At 36.0% G+C, this 18,724-nt stretch overlaps 1 pseudogene; it reads right to left on the bottom strand.

Moving 5' to 3' along the window:
- Window positions 1-9,096, bottom strand: part of LOC149259813 (uncharacterized) — a 56,441-nt pseudogene extending 47,345 nt beyond the window's left edge.
- Window positions 9,097-18,724: the final 9,628 nt, after the last annotated feature.

Raw genomic sequence — 18,724 nt, 5'->3', positions numbered from 1 at the left:
GATTTTATTTCAGAGCCTCTAAATATGAGTATGGAGGAATACATTTAAAATGCAATGTAGTGGAAGAATGGAGAAACGAGGTTTACTTTTATACCCTATCAAATCAAATTTTAGTTTACAAAGCGAAATTTGAACAATATGTGACCCCATCATGCCTCATTTAACCCTCTTGTTTGGCATGGTCATGAAAATGAAATATATCCATATGGATATGCAAGTAAAAACTCAAGCAAGAAATGAAAAATCAATGCAAGTTATTCCCTCTGGAAAAATAAAATAAATAAATAAAGGAAAGGAGAATGTCATAGAGAAATAAATGTATTCTACAAATACTTATAAATAAATCTACTAGAAAAAGACTAAAATATGTATAGACGTCAATGCAAACCTTAGATATTATTGATGCTACAAACGACCTCATAAATTGGCTACTTCAAACTAAAACAAACAGTTTTCATAATGACCTATACATAGAAAGAACATGGAACTTTAAAGCACAAGGGGCTAACCCTCTTGTAATCAATCAATTATGATCTAAAGCTTAGAATATTCATTTATAGTTTAGAAATAAACAAAATTGAATACGAGGGTAGGTACATGATTCCAACAAGATCTACCACTTCATTGATTCTTATGGATGTAGGAATAAAGGTTGCAAAAGAAAATTGAAGGAGTGAATCTGATGCTCAACTATATAGGGAGTTGATTTTACTCATTAGTCGGGGCTAATACTAAATATAGTTTGGTAGATCAGAGCAACAAAGGATAACTTGTATACTTCATTACTTGTGATTGAATCAGAGAAATTGGGAAAGGGAAGCAAAGAAGAGAGTTCATCAACAAAGAATGGAAACACCTAGGCCAGGAGGTTGTTGTCAAAGGACAGAAATTCCCATGTCATAATCAGATAAAATCCTTCATCGAAAAGGATTTGGATGACAAAGTGGGGTGTTTTTTACAATAATTCAGTGTTCAATATTAAGGGTGAGAGCAGTGAAGAGAGTGAAAACGAAAGTGATGATGATAAACAACTTACAGGTCTTGCTGTAAAAAATTGAAAGCAAGAAAAGTTTTAAGGCTAAAGTTGGGTGGAATTGAAGATGAGATGGAAGAATAAGTTGATGAGGATGACGAAGTCAAGAAGGATATTAATGTGTTAACAAAAGAGTAGAATATGGAAGTTGTTGTTGTACCTCTGAGATGATAATGGTCAATTGATCATGCCAAAGCATCTAAGATATATGTTTTGGGGTTTTGGTTTTGGTTTTTATGGAGGACAAATACATAAAACAAATTATAAGAATGATGTATTAACTCTTTTAGATAGAACTGATCAATAACCAAAGGGATGTTATTTAACTTCACACAATGATTTTAATTTGATAAGATGTGAAGAAAGAATAATAAGGATATATGATTGCTTTACCTTTCAGACAAAAGGATAAATTGTCATAAGTGGGAAAACCTTTGACCAATGTTCAAAAGTTAAACAAAATATGCTTAAAATTACATAAGATACTGAAAATTTTATGATTTAGAGGGAGCCTTTCAGACAAACAATCCAATATCTCAATCTCTTTATAATAATAACTTCAGAAGGAATTTTAAGAATAATTGTAACACATTTATTCTCACTTGATATCTTTGTAAAACTTAAACATATGCAGAATTAACAAAATGAATGAAACACATGAAAGACTTACAGAAGAAAACAAGACTATATGATACCAAATTCAGAATCCTTTTCTTTATTATCAGTGATCTAGAAAAAGCTTGTACATCAATGCTTTACAAAATTGCTTATGGAAAGGTACCACCTTTAATAACTCGTAGAAGAGAGTTATTTATACTAGTTTGGATAGTGAACAAAATATCCTAAATTGATTACAAAAATAGCTTGAAATAAAATAGGAAAAGAAAATTGTTGAATGATGTGTCCCTATTAGGTAGGAAGTTGTTGATGATTGTTCCTTCAAAACTGTTGTGTTGTCTTCTTGTTGGAATGGAAAGTTAATCAATTGTTTCACACAATTGATCCCACCTCTGCTCACTTGGTATCTCCAGATTTACCATTCTTCTAAGTATCTCATCAACTTTGGTATATATTTCAAAATTGAGTTTAGTGAGAAAAAGATGTCCAACTTCATATGTGATTGTGAGGTCAGGGCTCAGGGCTTCCAAAAACTCTTTGCCAATAATCTGTCTTTTTATTCCTGCAAATTGATTGTTGTCTGCTACAATAGTATATAATCTTTCATAGTAATCATCCAATTTTACTAGTTGATCATCTGATGTCACTAACTCTAGTAAACCTTTCTTTTTCAAAATACTGAATTTAGAATGAAACCTTTTGACTGCAATGTTCAAAGCTTCACATTTTTCTTTCAGCTGAGTCAGTAGATTCTTCTTCATTAGGACTTTCTTAATCTCCAAAATAGTAGTTGTCCTATCTGGAATATTTATCTCTTGTAACTGTTGCCTTGTCTTAGAGTTTAGTACTTTGATCATCCCTGCTGCTTCTTTGGGTTTTGTGCCCAATGTTGCCCTCTGATTATCTATCTTTGTCCTACATCTAGCAATCAATTCTTGCTGCTCAAAAATAATTTGAATAGATGGCCATATTTTTGTTATGGAGTGGCTGATATCTAACCAGATGTCCTCTTTGGCCTCGGCCAAAGTGTCTTCCATTAGAGTCTTACTCTCTAATTGTTTGACCCTTTGTTCTAACCTATGTGATTTTTGCATTTCCTCTACATACAAGGTGTCATTCTTTACCTTCTGTGACTCCAGGGCTTGGAACTTTTGGAGTAGTTTTTCATTTTGTTGTTTTTTTACCTGTAACTCCTGTGATAATCTTGTTGCTTCAAATATTGTTGAAGATGAAGCAATGTTAGTAGGTGATGATCCTAAATCTATACCTATTATGGGAATTGTTGTTACTGAGGTCACAGCAAGTTGTGCTGCATATTTTTCCTTGAGAAGTTGTTCTATTTGCTCTTCCATTTTCTTGATCTATATGTTTTTCTCAATAATGAGCTTCAACATATCCTCCCCATGTTTTTCATTTTCTTCCATCTCTTTGGTTTGGGGATCCTCAGTTGAAGGCAGTTTCAACTGTTTCTTCAAAGTTGTTATCTCTATATTCTTCTTCTGGAGTATTTCTTCAATTGCTTTACAGTCTTGGGGATCATATCCAATTTTGATAATAATATCTTCTAAAGACTTTAATTTGTTATCTTTAGCTAAAGATGACAGTTTTTCAATCTTAAGTTGTGACTGCACATTTGACAAGGCAGTTCTGAGCTTTGAAAGAGACATGACAGTTGTAGTCATTGTTGAAAATAACATTTCACCTGATTGCCTATGCAAATCCATTTGGTCAATAGGATGTATCTGGTTTACATCAAATGAAAATATGGTCTTCTTGTAATCTGTTGTAGATTTGGGAAATGGAATTTGAGCTTGCAAAAATGCCATTTGCATCCTTCCTCTTTCATTTTCAAAGGCAGAGAGAAGTTTGTGCTAAGAAGTGGATGTCTGCTTCCAAAACTGACTATATACTTGTGATTTAAGACTTTCATTTTTCTGTTTGATTTCCAAAAATGTTGAGAAGATATTAGTATCTTCTGCTGAGCTAGTCTCAGTTGACTGAATAATCTCCATTAGTTCATTTGAAGAAGGAGTTGAAGAAGTAGAATGAGGTTTGGGATCTGTGGTCCCTGTTGATGAAACATCTTCTAAATCTCCAAGATCAATGATTTCTAGTGGCTTGCTCCCTGATGATAGTGACAATCCAGTGTTCAATTTATTTTGCAGTATATAGTACTCTTTAACTGATTCTGTAGCTGACTGAGTTTCCTCTCTGTCTCTTTTGTGTTGAGTAATTTGAGTGACTAGAGTATTTACCTATGGAGTGGTTATAACCTATTCATCTGCTTCTAAAAGAGTTCCTTCAGACCACTACTCCTGGTTCTTAAAATTATCCAATTCTAGCCTGGGAGTATGGTTGTAAGGTGTTGCCTTCAACTGAACTCTAAGGGCTGAAATGATCCCAAAAGGATCATAGGACAAAGTGAAGCTTGGATGGAGATTCATGCTTTTTAATAATCTATCTGCCTCTGTACCTGCAGACCTAGTATTACAGATAAATGTACCTACCTTGGCCTTGAGTTTGAATTGTGACATTTTCTTACTTGAGACAAAATGGACTTCATCCATATTTATCATATTCCTGATGTATTCCAGTGAGAATATCCTCATTGGCACATACTTAGGTAGTTTGTATGGAGCTAACTCACTACCATATATTCTAACTTCAGTGTAGTTCTGGTATAGATACCAGTCACCTGTCTTAGTCTGTTCTGATAAGTGCAATGTCTTCCTAATCTCTTCCCCAATTTTGGAATCTGCCTAGCTATTGAGTAATTGAATAACTGGATGTACAAAAAAATCTATGAACTAAGAGAACGTAAACTTTGTTGATGTTGCTTTCACTAACTCTGTCCAGTGAATCACTAATTGATTCACTCCCTGCTCCTGTTAAGTTGAATGTGCAATGAATCTCCCTACTGAAACAAAATCAAATGGATTATGACTAAGCTATATCTGAAAACTCCTTGTGTGGTAAAATTCATAAACTGCTCATGTGTATTATCAGCCAAGAACTGGCTATAATTATACATGAAAGCTGGTTGATATTCTTTGTTGAAAATGGAAAAGAATCCAGGGATGGATTCATCAACATATTGATCATTTCCATAGCCTAGGAGGTATGATAGCAGGGAGATGAGATGTCTAGTGGCTTCAGGGAACATAGAAGATGAATAAGGTGGATTTCTCTTGGGTAATGCAGCATCCTCTGGTAGAAAAAGTTCAAAGATAAGGGCTCTTTATGGGAAGGTGAGTTTATTGTAAAGGTCCATGAGAGCTGCTGGTGAGAAATGGCTGAGGGAGTCAAATGGAGGTATCATTAACATTTGGTTTATACTCTGAGCAATAATGGTGATCAGGATTTTTCCATCCTGAGTCATCATTGTTCTTTGTACAGGATCATACCTGGCTTGACACCAACTGATTAAATCAGGGAAGTGATGAGTCTTGGGAAAAGAGTACAATGGAAAAAGTGTTTCCCAGAAATGAATGGGATCTTCTTTGTCTAGATACTTCTGCTTTAACCATGAATGCAATTCGTGGAAATCAAATTCGCATTCACAGTCAGTGACTTTGGACAGGGAGTCTATAAGGGGAAGGTGATCTAAATCAAGCAATGTTGTGGACGGATTCCCTTCTTTGACAGTCTTTGGTGTTTTAGCTTTAGGAGCCATCTTGCTGCAGGGGGAAATTCGGAAACTTTTTTATCTAGAAGACGAGTGACAAGGGAAAATATACACAGAGTGGCGAATAAATATTTTGGTGTATGGATGGACACGGAAAAGTGGTAAAGAGTAGAGCCATGGGATATTTATAGGTGAAATCAAGCTTAATTTATTGTTTAAATCTAGCCATAGGCAATTAATTTGCAAAGGGGCAAGAATTAATGTCTAACGGGAGATTAAACGGTTAACTGAGGCTAGCAACGGCTTCGGAGCATAGGGCACAACAGCTTTGCGACATGGCGGGTGGTGAATGGGTGAGATATAATGGACTAGTGACATGGCGGATTTCATATGGAGGAGGGGATAACAGGTCTATGACACAGCGCAGGAACAAGGTCAACGGTTGGAAGGAAGGAAAACCGTCGGCGGGATTTCGGGGGGATGCGCGGTGGTTTATGGTTTTGTGCTTTGGGGGCCCAAAACTCTGTGGGAGTGCCACGTAGAAAAAGAGGGCAGCCATTAAAACTACTTTTCGGACCCCCCCCCCCCCCTCGCGTTAATGGGAAACGACCGAAGGGGGGCCGAAAAGCTTCCTCCGTCATTGATCCGGGTGGAGCGAATGATATCCGTTGAAAGGTGTCCAGTAGTTATTTGATATTGATTTGACATTTTGTCTCTTCTGCCCATCATATGTTATGACCTTTTTGTAAAGCGACCAAGTTTAAACAATAATTAAACCCTGATTAAGGAATTTAAACATTATTTTAAACTAAACAACAATTTCAAAGGAGCATTTGAGCTAGCAACCTTAATTTTTATTTTCTAAAGCAAATATTCTTCTTTTTATTGCTTATCTAACATTTTTTATTTGCCTTCCTTTTTTAGAGAAACTACCCTATATTTTAATTATTTGGACCTGAAATGATAATAAATCCTAACATTTTTTATTTTTATTTTCAATTTTGTTTTTGGTCCATATCCTAACTTATCATTTTTCAATGGCATTTTTATTTTTTCAACTAATATCTAATTTATCAAAAATAAAAGAGTTACAACATCGGCTCCAACTAGGGACTTCTTTCTCCTGTAGAATGTAGAGAACTTGCAGATCCATGTGCCTTCTCCTCGGGCTCTGGAGTCTTTGCTGTAAAAATCATACTGACAGTTGAAAAAGTAAAATAAAACTAAACTTTTTACAATGATGGTAGTAAAATCTACTTCAACTTCTCAATACTGAATATAATGCTTCAGAAATCTTCCATTAACAGGAAATGTGGAATATTGTCCCTCTAGATTTTGTAACACAAAAGTGTTGTTCCCTTTTACTTCAGCAATAGCTAGAGGTCCAAACCATAGGTTGTCAAACTTTCCATGTTTTCCTTTGTCTTCTCTTCTGGAATCCCATCTTAGAACTAAATCTCCCTCCTTGAAGTCCCTTTCCCTGGCTCTTCTATCAAACAAGCTCTTCATTTTATTTTGATATTTTTTCAATTTGTATTGGACTTCATCTCTGTTCTCATTTAGTTCAATGATTTGATTTATCCTCCTTGAAAAATCATCAGGTTCATCAGTTGATTCCTACAGAAACTTTAAAACAGGGAAAGCCAAGTTGGTAGGGAAAATTGCATCTTTCCCATAAACTAACTGAAAAGGAGATTTTCTAGTAGATCTCTTTGGAGTAATCATGTTTGCCCAGACTACATAAATTAGATGAGTGTCCCAACTCTTTTTATGGTCTGCTAAAGTTTTTATGATAACCTTTACCAGACTTTTATTTGATGATTTTGCAAGACCATTACCTTGAGGATAATATGGAGTTGAATGGTGTAAAAAAATATTGTATTTCTAGAAAAACTCAATCATTTTAACACTAGAAAATGTTGTGGCACTATCAGTAAAAATCTGGCTTGGGCAACCAAACCTGGATAAAATGTTTTCTTCAATGAATTTGATCACTATTGCATCAGTGGCATTTCTTACTGGAATTGCTTCCACCCATTTAGTAAAGTAGTATGTTGCAGTGAGGATCCATCTATGTTGATTGCTTGAAGTGGAATGAATCTCCCCAATAAAATCTAATCCCCATTAGAGAAAAGGTGTTGAGACTAGTGTTGGGATTAGTGGAAGAGCTGGCAGTTTTTGCTTACCAGTAAACATCTGATGAGGGACACAACTTATGAACTTTGCTCCTACTTGTAAGAACAATGTTGGCCAATAGAATCTTGCCCTTAATATCTTATATGTTGTTTCTCTCCAATCATAATGTCCTCCACAAAATCCTGCATGAAATTGGTCAATGATCCCTTCAGTCTTTGATTTTGTTAAACATAATAACAAGATATTGAGTGGGTCTTTCCAGTACAGATTTGCATTTATGATATAGTATTTGATTTCTTTCAATTTGAGAGTTTTACAATGACTTTTGGAAAATGATCCAGGACATTCAAAATGAATCAAGAAATTTACAATATCTTGATACCAATTTGATAAAAGAAATTTCTCGTCAATATGTACAAAAATGGTCTCATCTGAAGGTAAAGGTTCTTGTGGATTCTTTTCTTCATGATGTTGGGAAGGTTCTTGTGAATTCTCCTCATTCAAATGTTGGGAAGGTTCTTGTGGATTCTCCCCTTCTGCATAGACAGAAGGTTCTTGTGGATTCTTCTCATTTGAATTTTGGGAAGGTTCTTTTGGATTCTCCCTTGGTATTTTCAAAACAGAGTTGATTCCTAGCACTTTATAATTGGACTCAGCGAGAAGCTTAGCTAATCCTTGACCCTTTACTAGCTTTGTGGTTTTGATAGTTAGATCATACTCCAAAATTTAAGTGATCCATCTACCTCTCCTCCCATCAGTATATGGTTGAGTGAGAACATTTTTAACAGCATTGTTGGGAACATATGCTATGATTGTTGAATGTAGAACATACATCCTAAAATATTTCAAAGACTGGACTAGGGAATAAACCTGCATCTCAATTATGTCATATTTGAGCTCAGCATCTCTCATGACTTTGCTAAAAAAAGGCTATAGGTTGGTCATGGGAATTTTCATTCCTTTGTAGTAAAACAACAGCAAGGGTTGTTTTAGAGGCAAAGAAAAAGATACTGAATGGTTTGGTATAATCAGGACTGGCCAAGGTTGGAGCTTCAGAAATAGCTTTCTTGATTTGATCAAATGCATGTCTGGAAGAGACAGTCCATTTAACTTCATGACCCTTCTTAAGCATATCAGTTATATCTTTGACAATTTCAGCATAATTGGGTATGAATCTTCTTTAAAAGATTATTTTACCAAGAAAAGCCTGAACTTCCTTTTTATTTATTGGTAATGATAATGTCTGAATGGTTGATACTCTGTTTGGATCAATGACTACTCAAGTTTTAGAAATTATATGGCCAAGCAATTTCCCTTTTGTGATAGCAAATAGAGACTTCTTTGGATTCAATGATATTCTGAATTTCCTACATCTTTCAAAAACCTTCATCAAGTGCTTTAAATGTTTTTTATCAGAATTAGAAAAGACTATAAGATCATCAAGACAAATAAAAAGAAATTTATTTACCTGGCCTACAAAAACTATATCCATAGCTCTTTGGAATGTAGCTCCTGCATTTGTCAAACCGAAAAGCATCCTAGCATACATGAAATTACCCCAAGGTGTTGTGAAGGTAGTCTTTTCCCTGTCCTCCTTGTCGACCATAATTTGATTATAACCAGAAAATCCATCTAACATGGAAAGTTTGTTAGCTCCAGAAACTTGTTGAAGTAACTGATCCATTTTAGGTAAGGGATAGTTATCTTTTAGTGATGCTTTATTTAAGTTTCTAAAATCAACACAGATTCTAATTTCACCATTATTTTTCCTAACAGGTACTAGGTTGGCAATCCAATTAGAATATCTTAGTGGAAGAATAATTTGTGCATCTAACATTTTCTTAAGCTCTTTCTCAATAGTTGGTAGAAGAACTGGGTTAATTCTTCTGAGTTTTTTCTAGTAGGGTTTAGCTTCAGTTTTTAATGGGATCTTATGTTCAATGAGGGATGTGTCATAGGTTTTAAGATCAACATAAGACCAAGCAAAAACATCTCTGTATTTTTTAAGTAACTTAATATATTCATTTTTAACTTCCGGGGCTAAATATGTGAAGATATTTATATTTTGCACTTGTTCTTGGGTTCCAATATTGATTTCTTCGATGTCATCTTCAGGAGAAATGGATGGAGGGTTTCGAGGAACATCATTATAATCAAATAATTTCTCTAAAGGAATTAACCCTTTAGGAATGAAGTTGTTTGATAATTGTATGATTTCATGATCTGCAATCTTGGAGTTTAATTATGGATCATCATTAGCTTGAGGATTAACCATGTCAAGATTGTCTTCATCAATTTGCAGAAGAGAAAATTCACCTACAAGTTGAAGGAAAGATTTTAGTTGTTCATCGTCCTCAAACACCTACCAATTCTTTTGGTTATCTCATATGGATGGCCTTTATTTGACTTGGATTTGGTCTAACACTTGTGTTTGATCAGGAACCTTGAATGAGCTTGTAGAGACAGCCAAAGAATCTGCATGTATGTTTTCATTTCTAGGGACATAGGTTATGTTGAAGGCATTAAAGGAATGTTCAATGGAATCCAAAATCTCATTTCAATAAGACCTAAGCCTAGGATGCTTTGTTTGGAAAATATTCCTAACATGTCTCACAATGAGTTCGGAGTCAATGAAAACACTCAAATTGTGTACCTTTAAACTCTTGGTTAATTGTAGTCCTATAAGGAAAGCCTCATATTCTGCTACATTGTTGGTAACTTCAAAATCAAGTTTACATGATTGTGTAGTGTTTTATTTTTCTGGTGAGATTAATACTACCTCAGCCCCTGATCCATCCTTAGTACAAGAACCATCAAAGAACAGCTTCCACACATCAGTTTGATTTGATATAGGGTTTTCAACTACATATTCAATTTTTACTTGAGATTCATGTATGTGATTTGAAGAGAGTTGAAAGTAGCCAAAATCTTGATCAATAGCATAGATGGGGCGGTTCTTTGGTTGATCTATTTTGCATACGGAATTCACAAATCTAAATTCAATACAAACTAAATTGTTCTCCCTCATAAATTGGAATAGTGGCATAAGACATGTCCATCTGAAGAGTTCCCCCTCATTTGGCACAGCAAGACCTTGAAAGGAGCATTCCAAATTTGGGAGGGATATCGGTGACAACTATATCTAATAATATGCTCTTTACTAGGATATGGGCAAGAGTGACTACTAAATCCTTAATCAATTCTAGACAAGGTACCCTCTTGGAATCAAAGGTGTACAAATCATGATAGGATCTAGTTATGTCAAGATTTAAATGATCCATGATGGTTTTTGGCATGAGATTATGTGATGCTCCAGAATCAAGCATATAGTTGTATAACATGGAGTCATTTGTCTTTAGTGTCACATAGAAAGGGGGTATTATTTCATCTATCATATTTGAACTAGGACCAAAGACAACTGTTGGTTTTTCATCTTGAAGGCTAATAACATCACTTTCAGCATCAACAGAGGTGTTTTGTATCCATTTGGAAACTTGATTTTTATATCCAGGATTTTTTTAAAGTTCTGAGAGTGGTATATGGATCTTAACTCTTTCTAACTCTTATTCAACTTTAAATGTAGTTAAGACAGTTTTATCAATTTGAGTTGTATCAATTGCTTGATTTAATGGTTGAATAGTAGTTGTCTGAGTTTCAACCGCTCTGGTATGAGGTTCAATTGTGGGAGGTTCCTTAAGAGGTCTTCCAAGGCCAGGTCTAGGTCTAAGATCATATCTTTTGTTTAGCTCTGCAATTAGAAATTCAGAGAAGGCATGGTATTTGGAAACCTGTGAGGATTCTTGATCTTCTTGAACTTGTTTATTTTGTGAAAGAGGAATAATAGTGGTCTGACCAGAAGAGGTATCCATATTGTTAATGTCTTCAGTGATAGTCATGGTATTGTCATCAAGTTGTTGATCATCTATCAACAAAGGAGTTGGAACCTGTTGATCGTTACTAGGTCTTTGCAAAATTTGTAATTGTGGAGTTCTTTTGTATTGACCTTGATTCTGATTTTGAGGTCGAGTGATCGTCTATTGAACAGTTCTAGGTTGAGCTTCAAACTTGAAAATTCTATTGGATAGATTTCTAAGAAGTGAAGTGATCTCATCAATTTTGGAATCTTCAGTTTTAGTCTTTGAAGAAGTAGAGGCCTCTTGACTAGATTTAAGCTTTCTTTGGGCCTTTTCCTCTTTAGCTTTTAAAGTGGCTGAGGCAACCCTATTTGCTTCCACCTCTATAGCATTAGTTTTCATGTCTTCAAGAGTCCTAGAAGTTCTTTCTCTTAACATTACAGCAAAATCATCTTCAAAGGCTTTTGAAAACCTAGATTTGGCTGTTGCTACAGGGGGTTTGCAATCAGGGGGCATCTTATGGTAAAGTTTGTTGAACCTTTTAATAAAATCAGCTACAGGTTCACCAAAGTTTCGTTTCAGTTCTTCAAATTCAGTCAAAAAGTAAAAAGCATCTTTCTTCACACCCCATTGGTTTTTGAATATATTTGTTAACTCTTCCCAAGACCTAATGGAATTTGCAGGTAATTGCCTAAACCAGGTAGAGCGATTGTGCTACCAATGGAGATGACATCCAAAAGTGAGAAATTCAAATGGAGTTGGGTCAGGATGGGTCCATAGTGACTATTATGAATGTTACAAGTGTTGTGTTGGACACACAACTCGTAACCTTAAAGAACATTACCTAGTCATTATACGCAGAGAATGTTACACTGATGACCAAGCAGTATCAAAATATTGTTATAGGCACATTATAAGACAAAGAGGCATGCCAACATGATAGAGATGCATAGACGGATGGTAAAATGATAGAGAATCAATTTGTAATGCTAGGTAACAGAGGCAGAACAAACAGATGAAGAGGCGATAGGAATACAGTGACAAAATGGATGGAGTGTTAGAATATCAAGTGTTAAATGTAATGCAGAGAATCCAAACTGAGGCAGCAGATGGATAAGTCATGTCAGGTTGTGCCAAATTGAGCTCGATGTAATGCACACAATGAAGCCATCATTAGTTGTTTCAACAATTTTGGTATGCAAACCCACTACTCATAGATAGAGAAAGCTATCATCAGTTGTTTCAAGGATTTTGGGATGCAAGTTGATCTGTTATCACCTAAAAAATTATCATCTAGCCATTTCTTACTTGGTGGATCGAAATACACCATGTGGGATTAATTTTACCATGGTAAAACCACTTTCACCATAGGAAATAATTTAATAAACCATTTTTCCTAAATTATTTCTCATTAAAATCCAAAATCCCCATTATAATAATTAAATAAATCATTATTTATTTAATATTCTCTAGAAATAATTATTAAATCCTTATTTGATAATTATTTCTTATCACTTTTGACTTAATCACCTTGGAATAATTAAATAAATCATTATTTATCTATTGTTCGTTATTTATTCCCTATTTTCCTTTTGAGATAATTGTTAAATCATTCTTTCATAATTATTTCAAGTTCATATTTTTCTTAATTCTCACAAAGTGATTAATAAATCATTTTTATTTGTTAATTACTTCAACCACTTTCTAAATAAAGATATTTGACCATTTTGAATATTTTTCCCCTCTCAAAAAATATAATAAAGTATTCACAACGACTAGATTTTGATTTAGTCAATAATATTTTATTATTTTCTAATTCATAATTTGGCTCAATAATTTGTTATAAATAGAGGGTTTTCTATTCATTGTTCATCATGACCATTTTCTTTGTTAACATTATCATCTCATATCATTGAGCTCCCACTTGAGTTCAAGCACCATTTTGTTTTTCATGCCCATTATAAATTGAGAGAGAGAAGCACGTTGCTAAAGCAGAAGGACAAGAAAAGGACCCATCCCACGAAGGGGGAACTACAAACCCATGTTGTAATTTCTCCTCACCGGGTGTATTCATTAATAAAATTATCTTTTGATTAAGTCCTCCATTGGGTTATTGCACTTTTATTTTATATTTTTATATGTTTTTATTTGCAATATATATTGTGTTGCAAGGTTTTTCTTCTTGTTTTATTGTATATATGAAGCATAGAAGAAGCCATCTTTTGTTGTTAGGGTTATAAGTCACCTATAACTTAAGTAAGGGATTTTGGTACACTTCTCCAAAAAAAATACACTAACAAATGGTGACTCCACTGGTGTAGTAATTCAAAACATTGGTGACTATTTTTTTATCTATTTTCAGTGTTTCTTCAAAAAAAATATTTCTCTCAATTTCTATTTTTAGATTTCTTCTATTTTATGGAAAATTTTCTGCTTTTATTGGGGTTTCTTATCTTTCTGCAAGTCATAGGTACTAGCTAAGCAAGAGATAGCACAATCTGGGTCAAAACTGTCAAGCAAGAGAAGCGGGAACATAGCACACTTTTTGGCCCTTTTTTTGTTCCCAACAAACTTTTCATCCCAAAAATTGCGCCCAACGCACTTTCCAAGTCAGTTTCTACACTGCAATTTTTTAATAAATCTTTCAGTTTTTCCAAATTTTGCCAATACTGTTGCATGTGTGCTGGGAAGGGTTTCCATTATTTCCTCAGTCATCTCTAGGCCTGGATCCACTCATTATTTTCTCATTGAGGAAGGAAAAATTCCCCTAGGGTTTTGAGTACACCTCCATTATTTAGGAACAGAATTGTTGAGATGAGTCTAGTGTGCAACATTTTCAACCATTGCTTTTCAGTGTTTTGTCCACTATTTTGCAGTCATTTTAGATAGGTTTTTATATTTTTTTTATTCCATTTAGAATCTTGTATTTCCCTTCCCCCTCAGGATCCCCTTGTGTATCCTTGCTTTTGCAGCTTCTTACTTGTCTTTTTCCAGCATTATCACCTCTATTTTTTGTTGGTTTTATGCGCCATTTTCAGCAAATTTTTTCCTTTAGTTCCAAGTCCCTTAGACATTATATATTTTGGCCATTTTTTGTGTCCTTGATTTTCTTTTTTTCCCTCTTTTCTCTTTCTGCTTGATTCCCTTCTTGGGTAGGGGGTTGTGTGCTTCAATTTGTTGTTCATTTTATTATTCATTTTCAATATTATTTACAATTTATACACTTTATTTGAGCAGCATTAGCATCAACAAAACGTGTTTAATTAACTCATCCACTTGATACATTTTTCACACACACACACCCTAAGCGAACGTGAGCTTGGTTATCACCGCCAAGCCAAGACTTGAAACAATCCACCTTAATAACTTAACTCACATAGATTAAGCCCACTTGGGCACCAGGGCCAAAACAATCTTTGTAGTTAGGTGTAGGATTAGTGGGATAGGCTTCCAATAACACCCATTAATCACTTACATTGAAACATAGAAATTTGACATATTAAGGAGCTTAAAATCCTTCACCATCCCATGGTCCAAAACCAAAGCATGTCAGAAACCCGATTAAGAGGGGGTTAGGCTAGATCACAGTGTGAGTGGTTGTCTTCAAGGATACCTTACTCATGGTATGGAATTTCATGCCATGGTTAATCACCAAGAAGCTTAAGACCCAACCTCCCTCGTGGGACAAAGGTATCCTTATTGGCCAATCTTAGGAAAACACCCTATAGGACTCATTGTGGGCAAGTAGTTGGTCCTCTACCCCAACTTTCTCTAAACATCTCTGCTTGCGGGGATCAGGTTCTGTCAAGTAATAAGCTCTTGGAAGGCAATCTAAAATAGTATAACTAAGACTTGTCCAAGGATTTAGATCACCTTTAAGCTAGAGGTTGTTTTTTCTTTGAGAGGACGTGTTTTCTTGAATTAGATTAGCATATAATTATAGTTAGCTTACACTTGGCACCATTGCACTAGGTGTTTGCTTGTTGATTGTTACTCTTTTCTCCTATCATCACCCTTTAATCTATTGAGTCACTTTTGTCTTCACACCATTGCGCCCCCTAGGCATATATCACGGAGAATTTGTGGACTTCGCCCATAGTTTCCTTTAGGACAACTTACTCGTTCTCATCGTGCTTAGACCCATCCTCCTAGTCCTCCATTGAGTTCCCATACTGACTCTATTTCTTCTAATTCTTCCAGTTCTTCCTCTGATTCCACATCTTCCCAACCCCACACCGCCAACATGTTAGGAACTAATGTGGGTGGTGGAATCCCAAGTGGTAACCAAGGTAACCCTACCAACAGAACCTCTGCAGGTATAGCCACCAATCCTCCCTTGCATCCCTATATGGCTGACCTGAGCCACCATGATTTCAACCAGTTTATCAATGATCCCCTTCTCCATGACCAAAATTGGCCTCCTATGCCCACCAAACTCCCCTCATACATTCCTAAGTTTGAAGGTAATCATGTAGAATACCCCACCAATCATGTTCGCTCTTTTCACATGTGGTGTTCATAAAATTCCATTACCGAAGACTCCATTCGTCTTTGTTTCTTCCAACGCAAATTAAATGGAGTTGTTTCCAAATGGTATGTGGACCAACCACATGCCTCTCATTATACCTTTGCGACTCTCGCCAAATATTTCCTTTCATATTTTCAGTTATCCCTCTGATACAACGTAGGTACATAACTATTGACCTCTTTTCATCAAACTTCTACCACCCGCCTTTTTGACCACGTACAAGAATGGCATAGAAGGAGCATGTGTAGAGCCCCTAAGTTTGAATACCATGTATATATGGATTTTTTTTTAGAACCCTTTTGGCCCCCATAAGTGAAGATGCTTCCTCCCACTTCCCTCAGACTGAAGAAGAAACTCTCCAGATAGTCTTGAAATATGATCTGATCTACACATAGTCAGGTTATGTTTATATTGTCCTCCCTAATATACCTCGACCTGATGTGGCTAATTCACTAGGGGCATCTCATGCCACTGAAGGTATCATTGGATATATTTCCCATCCTCAACCATCACCATATCCTCAACCTCCTATGAGTTATGTTCAACCCTAGGGGGGGACCAATTCTGCTTACACATATCCCCCTCATGATTTGTTGTGTGTCAACTCTTATCAAGGTACAAGCACATCATATGCATTTATCCATCTACATCATTCGATGTCAGGGCTAGAATTTTCTCAACATGGTTATCAAAATGTTGTTGTGAATCTTTACTATTCTTATGCACCACCGAGCACTCCATCCCCACTGACACCAACACCTCAACCTTCAATTTCACCACCTCCTCTGCAACAACAGCAACCACCTCCACAGAATCAAGTGTATGCTCAGTATAGTACTATAAATCCCCCTAACCCCAAGAGAAGGAATAAGGGGAAGGGTAACCAGAATCAACAACCTTAATATAACCAAGGAAATCACGGTAAACAACCTAATTCCCTTAAGGGTGACCATCCTAATCCCGCAACCCAGCAATAAGGCAGACAACCCAAGAAGAACAAGGCTCTTAGAAAAAATAAACCATGTACTTGTTTTATATTTTTTGGCCATTACACTCATGAATTTCCTCTTTTACCTCAAATTCATCAGGCATGGGAAGCTCAAGCAGTTGCCTTTAGAGGACCTCAGCTTATGGCTCTGCCTCCTCCCCCTTCTTCTTCTTCGCGGCTAGTTGTGCTTACTAATTAATTCTCTCATCAAGGATATGTCACTGCCCAACTCGCCCAGAATACTGCAACCCCCTAACCTTCAATATCTAGCAATAGTAATTACCAGATCCTCATGATGGATTCCAAAGAAAGCAACCTCCAAACTCCGTGATGCAGGAGCATTCAGCTCAAAAGAATCATTGTATTTTAGTAGACATAGGGGGGTCTTGTGTTTTAAGGAAGTTGGTTTCCTAAGTGTTGAATTAATGTAATTACTTAGGTTTTGAGTGATTTTAATGAAAATAGGAATTAATTAAGTATTGTGAGGCATATTGTAAATGTTCTCAAATGAAGGGGAACATGAGAGAATCATGATAGTTGTGAGTTCATAGGAATTGATAGCTTTGGAAATTAATTGTAGATCTTGAATTAGGAATTAGTTCATGATTTATAGGATTGAGAGGATTCTTAGGTTTTAGTTGAAATTATTAAGGATCTGAACCAGAAATTGGTTATAGACTCCTTTTGTATAAATGTAAGCCTAAAAGGTATAAAAAGGGTTAGTCAAGTTAGATAGTTAGCTGGTTAGCTAGTTAGAGGTTGTGAGTTGGAGGTTTGATTGTAAGCCTACGGGCAGGTAGGAAAACAGAGGCCACTGATTAGAAAATCAGGCCAGAGAGACAGAGAGTCTCATTATGTAATCATTTGTTTATATATATATATATAAACAAATGATTACATAATGAGACTCTCTGTCTCTCTGGCCTGATTTTCTAATCAGTGGCCTCTGTTTTCCTACCTTCCCATAGGCTTACAATCGGAGAAGTCGATTCTGAATTGTGTGGTGTGTATTGATTAATGGAGTTATGAATTGTGTGTGAATTAGAAGTTTCTGCATAGTATATGTATGCAGGTGGAGTTCGGGAAGAACACAGAGAAGAAGTGAGGATGAAGGATCATGTCATATCGTTGAATTTGATTGAAGGATCAATGTGAAGTTCAGGAGTGACAGTGTTTAAGAGTACATGGAGTTAAATCAAGAGGAAGTTTTGTTGCAAAACAATCAAAGACCAGAAACCCTGGAGGAACCCGAAACCACAGAGAACTTTGAGAAACCACGTAAAGGTGAAGAAAGTAAAGGCACGAAGGAAGGAAGTAAACGTACACCGGAGCCATCGGATCATTTAGATTGATGAATATATATGGCGGAAGAAGAATGGCAGAGGAATAGATCTGGATCGTCAGATCAACAGATCTGATAGATCAACGACGATCAACAATTGCAAGGGTAGGAAAGTACAGATTTTCTTGATCGTGGCTGAAGTCCCGCACTCGCTCCTAGCCGCCAATCTCATATTCAACTCTTAGATCATAGTCAACTGCGGGGGTTAAGCCTGTTTTAATCCGTGTGCTGGTTGAAGTCCCACAAACCTATAGATTTGATGGCCTCGTATATCCAACGGATATCGGGTCATAAAGTGATCGAACTTTAAGTTCAAAATCGGACCCAAACATTTATAGATCAAGGATTTATATTCCTTATCGGCTCCGTAAGGTCGGGTAAACGTCACGCAAGTGGTCCGTGTGATATCACTGTTGACCATTGGATCAAGTGTGCCTTGATCAAATGGTGGAGGATCGGCAATTAGGTTTTTTGGTCGGGTGAACCATCAACCGTCGGATTAAATCATGAGATCAACGGCAAAGATTGAAGCGATAGGACTTGGGCCTGAGCGGACCCGAGAAGTTTATGGATGTGAGTTTAAGTTTGTTTGAGTTCCGT

Source organism: Pinus tabuliformis, chromosome 6, assembly GCF_031772625.1.
Source record: "Pinus tabuliformis cultivar Carrire ecotype Pingquan chromosome 6, CPIR1, whole genome shotgun sequence".
Classification (NCBI taxonomy): domain Eukaryota; kingdom Viridiplantae; phylum Streptophyta; class Pinopsida; order Pinales; family Pinaceae; genus Pinus; species Pinus tabuliformis.
This window is presented reverse-complemented; position numbering and strand designations above follow the sequence as displayed.